Source organism: Lagopus leucura, unplaced genomic scaffold (genome assembly GCF_019238085.1).
Source record: "Lagopus leucura isolate 7727_CA_CO unplaced genomic scaffold, USGS_WTPT01 Super-Scaffold_100019, whole genome shotgun sequence".
In the NCBI taxonomy this organism is placed as follows: domain Eukaryota; kingdom Metazoa; phylum Chordata; class Aves; order Galliformes; family Phasianidae; genus Lagopus; species Lagopus leucura.
In genome coordinates, this window is record NW_024962273.1 from 14,000,784 (window position 1) to 14,008,852 (window position 8,069).

Here is an 8,069-nt window from a genome sequence, read left to right on the forward strand (position 1 = left end):
GAAGTCAAGCGCTGCTTTATTAATTAAGTCACCACCAGCATTACTGAGGAAGATGAAGATGGCTTTCCTGTAGGACACCCCGTCAACCTGCTCATAGTAATCCAAGAAGGGCTTGATGGCATCAATGAGGCCCTGGTGCATTTTGTCCATGTACATTGTTCTTTCATATCCAAAACCTAGCCATGAAATGAATACAAACTCACAATTTTGCACAAGAAGCCTGTGCCACTAATCACTTGCAGCATAAACCTAAAAAGAAATGGTTCTGGAGGTGTCCAAACTCTGCTTTGTTATAAACTTCAGTGGTTGTTTCACTGGTTTACGTTGCTTTTCATGGGATAACTTCAGCATGACTTAAAAAAAAAAAAAAAAAAAAAAAAAAAAAAAGCTTCCTTTAACCTATACTATTTATTTTGGGAAAAAAAAAAAGATTACAAAACTGAACTGAACACAATCCCACCTTTAAGAATTAAATCCTTCAATTACCCATGTACAAATCCTCAGTAAAGATTTTGGCTTTACTGCTCAAGCCTTTATAACTCACAGAGGAGAGCCCGCACATAAAAAACCATGAAAATTAATGAATGTGGACTTGCAGCAGTGAGAAAGTTGGAATTCCTCCTCTTTGGGAACTTCCAGCGTGTCAAAACTTATTCTAAGCTGAAGTAAAACTTCCAATGTAATAAATTTGCACAAAAACTGAAATTTCTTACAATTCCTGCTTGGAATTGGCATTTTCATTGTTCTGAAATGGAAAGAAGAATGAATAATTACCTATATTGAAATGTTCCCTTCTGTTTGCACGGTTTGCCACGCATGCTCTAGTTGCCTGAAATTCAGTTAATATTTATCTTCACTTTTTGTGATTATCTCTATTCTGGCATCACAATTAAGCAGACAGGACTCCCAGGTTTCCCTAATGCTTAAACTTTTCTGTCCCAATTCCACTTCTCATACAGCACTAGACTCACACAAGTACCCAACACAGCATGTAATACAGGCCAAGCTGAATGCAATTTGTATCTCTGGAGCTGCAGCCCTCCAAAGGTCTATGGGTTTATAGAAGAGAACAGTTACAAATTCAAAGTCCTACAAGACAATGTAGAGACAAGGAAATTAATGTAGCAAATGAATTAAGACAAAAAATATTTTGTATTTAAAAAAAGAAAAGAAAATCAATCTTTTCTGAACATGGGTTGCATTTCACTCAGATTGCATCATTTCCCTTTACATTATCACCACTGTGATTTTGACAATTGTTCACTTTTGGAAATCAGCTTGGTGGGAACTGCCATTCCTATTGGAAACCTGCACCACTGTAAATCTCCTGACCATCCCTGCTGTTGTCTACATCTTACCAGTCTGACAAGGACAAGCACAGATTTTTGTCTGAAATAACAGACAAGGGAATGGCTACAGGCAAACTTCAAGAACAACAGTATTCAAGGCTGTTATTTTGTTTGAACACAGCTACAATGACTTCTCTTTCTCACTGTCTACCCATCAGCCTTGCGCCTCTTTTACTGGTGAGTAACTGCTCTCCTGCACATTATCAGGAGATGCACTGTCATAAGGGAGAACAGATATTGAAACCAAAGAGATTTCTGAGAAAGAAGAACTTAGTTTCCCAGTGTACAACTACAGTTGAAGTAGATACTAATTCCTATTTTACCCAGAATTTAAGCTTCTTGGGGCCAGATTCTCAGCTGGTAGAAAACAGAGTACCTCCTGCTGCTTGCACTGTTTGAAATTAGGTATGTGTTCCCCCTCCCAAGACATTTGTTGCACTTGTTCCTGTTACGCGTTGTACCCCCAAAGGATCTGACGTTGCCTGAAAAGCCAGCCATAAGGCTTCCTGCCCTGAACCAGCCTGTGAATTCAAAAGCTCAGGAAGTAAATAAAACCAACTGTGCAAATGCATTTTGTCAGCTATGGGGAAGAAAAAAAAAAAAAAGTTTTCACAGAGCACATTTCATTTTCCATTGGCGCTTCTGGCAACTTCTTTCTTCTACACATCATCATCATCAGAGAGACAAAACCCAGCCTCCCGTTGCGTATGCAAGAAGGAGAGACTTTCCCTGTGCTCCACTGCAAGCCATAAATTTCAGAAGAGCTCTGCTATAATCTTTTACAGTCTACAATCCCACCCTTCAGCTTAATGAAATGGAATGGTACAAATGCTCTCTGGACATTTCACTGCTGACAGTCACCCAAGGTTCGCTTCAGCTGTTACAATAAGGCTATTTTATTGTCTTTTCTTTATTCCTCTTGTACAATTTCATGACTAACTATGTGTAAAATGGAAGGAATTTGACTATCCTTTCTTCATGCAGTTGGACAGAAACTGGACTGGTTCCTTTAACTCACTTTTCAGCTGGCAGGAGCTTGCTTTCTGTTTTCTTTTAAATGTCAGTAAAGGTTAAATAGACTCTTCAAATGTGCAATAGATTTTGAAGACCTCTGGGGGTAAAACCTTCACAAGAGGAACAGTGGTTGGGTTCAAAACTTGGTTTCAAACGAACTTGGGTTCAAAACCTGGAAGGCAAAATAAGAATAAGCCTACAATATGTCTTACATAAAAATAACAGGAGGTTTTTTTTTTTTTTAAACCTGATCTTTGAACATAAGGGAAGAGGGGTGTTTGATACTCTCTGGCTTTCTTGGTTTTTATACATTTAAAAAGTTTGGTTAATATTGCTGTCATAGTTTGAAAATACATGTAAGGCATGCAGTCACAGATTTAGATATTAGCAAGTGATTCCCAATATTTTCCTGTGTTTTCTTAATAACCTTGCTTTGCTGCAGGACTTTCAAAGGGACTGAGATCCTAGCTAGGCTGCCACATCTTTCCCTACTTGAAACAGAAAGCAAATGCAAACACTGGGTCTGAAAAGCCTAAAGGAAAGTTGGCGAGGGCTTTGGCTTTCACAGCTTGCTGAAAAATTCAGCATTCCTCATACAAGAAAATGAGCTACCATCTCAACTCGGGATTTGCTTGGCAGACACAATCTGTAATTTGGGAGAGGGCAGGAGAGGAGGCTGTAAAGAAGTGCTTGAATCCACAGAGCTGCCAATAGAATCATAGAATCATCAAGGTTGGAAAAGATTGCTAGGATCATCCAGTCCAACCACCCATTTACCACCAATGCTGCCCACTAACCATGTCCATCAGTGCCACATCTCCACATTTCATGGACAGATCCAGGGATGGTAAGTCTAACTTCCCTGGACTGCCCATTCCAGTGCCCAACCATTCTTTCAGAAAAGTCTTTCCTCACATCCAACCTGAGCTGGATATTTTCGCAATTTGCTTTTGCTTTGAGTTCTGCAAGACGGGACCCTGTAAAGAGCTGCCTGAGTATATGTATATATTTTGAAGAGCGGCACTGTGACACATAACAAAGGGCTTGGCTTTCAAGCTCCAAATATAGTCCACACTAATCATATAAATACACAAATATCAAATGCTTGTTGATTCAAAAGTGGTCTGCCTTTCGTTACTGCTCGCTATATACGAGGGTCTTACAAATGCAAAGTGACCATGTTATTAAGCTTCTTCATATGCATCTTCTCTTTCCCACTGGCAACACGGTTCAAAAGGAACCATGAGAGAGCAAGGGAGCAACCAAGCATGGAGAGATCATTTTACCACAGCACTAAGCCTTTCAGCCCTTCACCTCAGCACTGCTCCTGGAGCCAGGATCCTTCCCCAGCTCTCCTTTGCCTTAAGAAAAATGTGAAAAGTAGTTTAATTGGTCTCAGGCCTGTTATCACTTATGACAGCCATGATCAGAAACAGGGTCCATTAACAGCTGTAGCATTTAATGCATGCATTCACTTATGAGTAGAGGTTCCTGGACTGTATGATTAATGTCATCTCAACATACTAACAAAAAATATGAAGCACTTTGATTTTTTTTCTCCTTTGTGACTGACAACATAAACACATTGTCAAAAGCACTGAACAGATGGTAAGGCACTTAGGGGAAGTCTGCTCCATTGGCCTTCAGTAAGCACTTAAACCACCACAGGTACTAACTGGAAGAAGGCTGCTCTTTGTTTCCACAGAGCACAATGGAGCAAAGCAGTCACACTTTGCACCTTCCATACAGCAGTAATTCTTGCATTCTCACAACAGACTGTAGTTCACAGAATCAAGTTGGAAAGAACCTTTAAAGGTCACCTAGGCCAACTTCCCTGCAATGAACAGAGACACCTACAGCTCAGTGAAGTGCTCGGAGCCCCTTCAGCCCAACCGTGTCTCCAAGGATGGGGCATCCACCCCTAGGTAGCCTGCACTAGTGCCTCACCACCCTTATTGTAAAGAAAAAAAAAACACCCACACACACACCACACACACCCTTCTTTCTTATATCCATTCTAAATCTCCCCTCTTTTAGTTTTAAACCATTTCCCCTTGTCCTATCACAACAGATCCTGCTAAAGAGTCTGTCCCTTTCTTTCTTAGAGCCCTTCTTTAGTTGCATGGCAGCCTCTCCTCTGAAGCTGATGGTCTATCCATAGAGAATGGCACAAGAAGCAGAGACAAGTAGCTACCACAGCAGCAAGGGAAGAGCTCTGCTACATACAGGAGGGATTCTTGCAGCATCAGCATTTGTTCTTGGGTCACATACAGCTGCCTTCCACATTTCTGAGCTGAGAACGGTGCTCTGCTTGTGCCTCCTTTTGTCTACGCTGTAAGCTTTAAACGCTCACCTGCCACTCTCTGTGGGGCTGGCTGTCTTGACAATCAAAACACTCTTTCTCATCGTTTCCCAGAGGCCATTACTAGTTGTACTCTCCCAAAAGTCTTGTTTCACTTTGGGGCCTTTCAACAGTTTGAATAATGAGTGTTGATCAACATCAACTTCACTCCCACAACATGAATGAGTTATTTTAGCAGAGATCTCTTACCACTATGACAAATCTGCAGAGGCCTTTGTCTTCCCTTTTGCTACCAGAGGGAGTTTCAGATCTTCTTGTTATTAAATTCCTAAGGAACAGATTTTCTTGAGCTGATACGGATTACATTATATCCAGGTCTAAAAATTGAAGAGGAATAAGATACCGCAAGAAATCTGGATTCTCCTTTTTCCCCCCCCCTTCTGTTTTTAACCTTGTAAATTGAACTGTCCTCATTCCTCAAGCACTACAGACACTTTACAAACTCATTAATCCAAAAGGCAGTTTGCTCTTTTTTTTTTCTAAATCATTTCCCACAAATATTTTAGTCACGTTCACATTCTACCACTGTCAGATTTTAATTATAATGACATTTTAATCTTAAACAGCAAATGTCTGAGAGCCTTCTAATGCTATTACCAACATTTGTTTCACTGTTCTTTTTTTAAACAGTGGACATTTCATCAAAATGGAAACGTGGTAACATCTCATCAATTTGAATATTGCATCATCTTTTCAGGCCTGGGCACTGTCCTGATGGCTCTCTTCATTGGAACCCAGTTTTGATGAACAAACAGAACCTGCTTCAAACTTTCTGGTTGCCCTCAGAAACATGTTAACCCACTAACTTGATACCAAAAAAGTGGTATGCAAAGTCGCTCGATTAAAGAACTGTAAAAGAAGCATCAAAAAAGTAAACCACTTTGTGGATGACAGTATCATCAAACAAACAGGGTATCATTTTGTAGGGTAACTTTCTGTTTAAGGCTCATGCTAAGGCATGAGACAAGTCAACAAAAAAACATTGCTGTTGCCACCTACTTGGCCTCTTCACTGCTGTCCCACATCTTCTATTAGAACATCATGACACAACTGAGAACAAGGAACATCCACAGAGGGTAGAGAGTGGACTCTCCAAAACCACAGGTATTGATGCAAAAGACTTCCCATCTCAGCAAATAGACCCCAGTAAGTATACAGGTATCTCCTAAAATCTTGGCAGAACTTTTAAGTACTACTTTTTGAAAACAGCAATCAAAATCTAGCAGCATTAGCAGCATTAATTAAACACAGCTCATTAGAGAGCTCATTAGAAATGTTATATGCTTGGATTATTGCCATTAGTTTTACTGAATTGTTAGAGTTCCATATTTTGATTTAAAACAAGTGAGCACTGAACGATATAGACTGCAGGGATTAATGAAAAACTGACTGACAGATCTCAAAATTTCAATCTGGGGAAAAGAGTGAGTGACTATTTTTAGTACTGCTGCTCTAGGCTATCTAGGTTCATCGTAGATGTGTACTTTTATTACTGATTGGGTAATAGCTGTAAAATTCTTGCTGATGAAGGGTGACACCAGCATTAATAGAACAGCGATTTATAGTTAAAAAAAAAAAAATCACTAAGTAAATTAAGGAAAAAAAAAATTAAAAAAAAAAAAAACAGTAAAAGTTCCTGCCTAAGGGAAAGGCAGTAAGTACATCATGCCTACAGCAAGGCTGTCCACCAGTACAAATGTCTTAGCTTGAAATACAATTTAGCAAAAAGGCTGTTCACTCTGGTTAGGAAAATGAACTAAACAGGGCTGCTGAGGGCATAAGTTATGATGAAAAAAAGTAGTAATATGGTAACAGATGATATCACCCCTTCAAATAGTATATACTGATGCCAGTTTGTTGTGTCCAGTTCTGAATTCGCAGCTGAGGACACAAAACACAAGACTTTGCAGAATGAAACCACATGATTATTTTGGGTCTGGAGAAATCCCCTCACCGTGGGAGAGTAAAAGAAATCAATCTGTTTAACTAATCATGAAGGCAACTAGGGAGATGAGAGCTGGGTTGATTACTCTATAATTACCTTCCCAAAGAAAAAAAAAAAATCGCAGTTGCTAATGAAGTCTTTAATTCAGCAGAAAAATGCAGAACAAGAATCAGTAGCTTGGAGTTGAATTAAAAGTTGACGTGTTATTTAACTGCAAGGGGGAAGGGAAGAGAGTCAGCAATTTTGGAGTTATCTGCCTTCAGAAGCAATGAACTCTCTCTCATGCTTTGTCTTCTCCAGAATGACCCAAGCACCTGTCTAGAAAGCACACTTTCACTGGGCCATGTTAATGGGTTGTACTAGATGGCAACTGTAAGAAAACAAACAAACAAATACACACCTGCATCTTGTATTAATGAAGTACATAGGCAGTCAAATTAAATAACCCTGATGACCCGGCCCAGTTTCAGAGAATTTATAACTAAGAACAGTCTGGTGCTGACCAGGGCTATGTGAGATGTTCCAATTTCACACTAGTGCTGTAACCTTCTGAACAAGTTATATTGACCTTTGCATTCTGATTGTCGTTAATCCTGTTGGAAAAAATTCCTTGAAAGGAATTTATTGAAAGTCTAACTGCCTGGGTATTGATTGACTTACTGATAGATAAACAGACTACAATACAATTTATAAAATGATCTAGCATGGCTAACGCTTGTTTCTTTTTGGTCTTCCTGCCAGGTGAAAGTCTGAAGTGAAAATAACTCAGCTGGTTCTGCTCAAAGAGTCTTAGCAGGGCTCTGATATACAGGATTGCAGTTATTGCTTGATGCAAACTGAGGCTTTAATGACAGTAGTTAATGGTATCGTCATCTGCTGGTATTAAGGCCAATCTATCAGAAATTACTTTTTGTTCTGTTCATTTTTCCTTTTTTTGTACATGAGTGTGTACTGGGCAGATTAAAACCAAGAGCAAATAACTGTCTATTTCAGTGGCATCTATTCAAACCATATTCATCTGGCTATCTTCTTCTTGTAGCAAGATCTTCTGGCTACATATGCTGACAATCTTGAATTCATCTCCTGTAGGAAAATCTGTAGAAAATGAATGGCCTTCTCATTACTCTTGCAGTATCATGTGAGCTTTACCCGTGCTTTCTTGCCTTCTGCAGATGCCTCTCTTTCCAAACATGCTGCTCTCTTTGGATAAGTCACATTTTAAATACACGTAACTTCACCACTGAAAACTTTTTACATTCACTGAACGTTCCTGATGCTCACATCTCATCCCTAAAACCCACAAGGCATTATTCATTATCTACTTACTTTCCAAGGCATACAGGAAAAATAAAATGACTAGTTAAACTTAAACTAGTTTAAAAAAAAAAAAAAAAAAAAT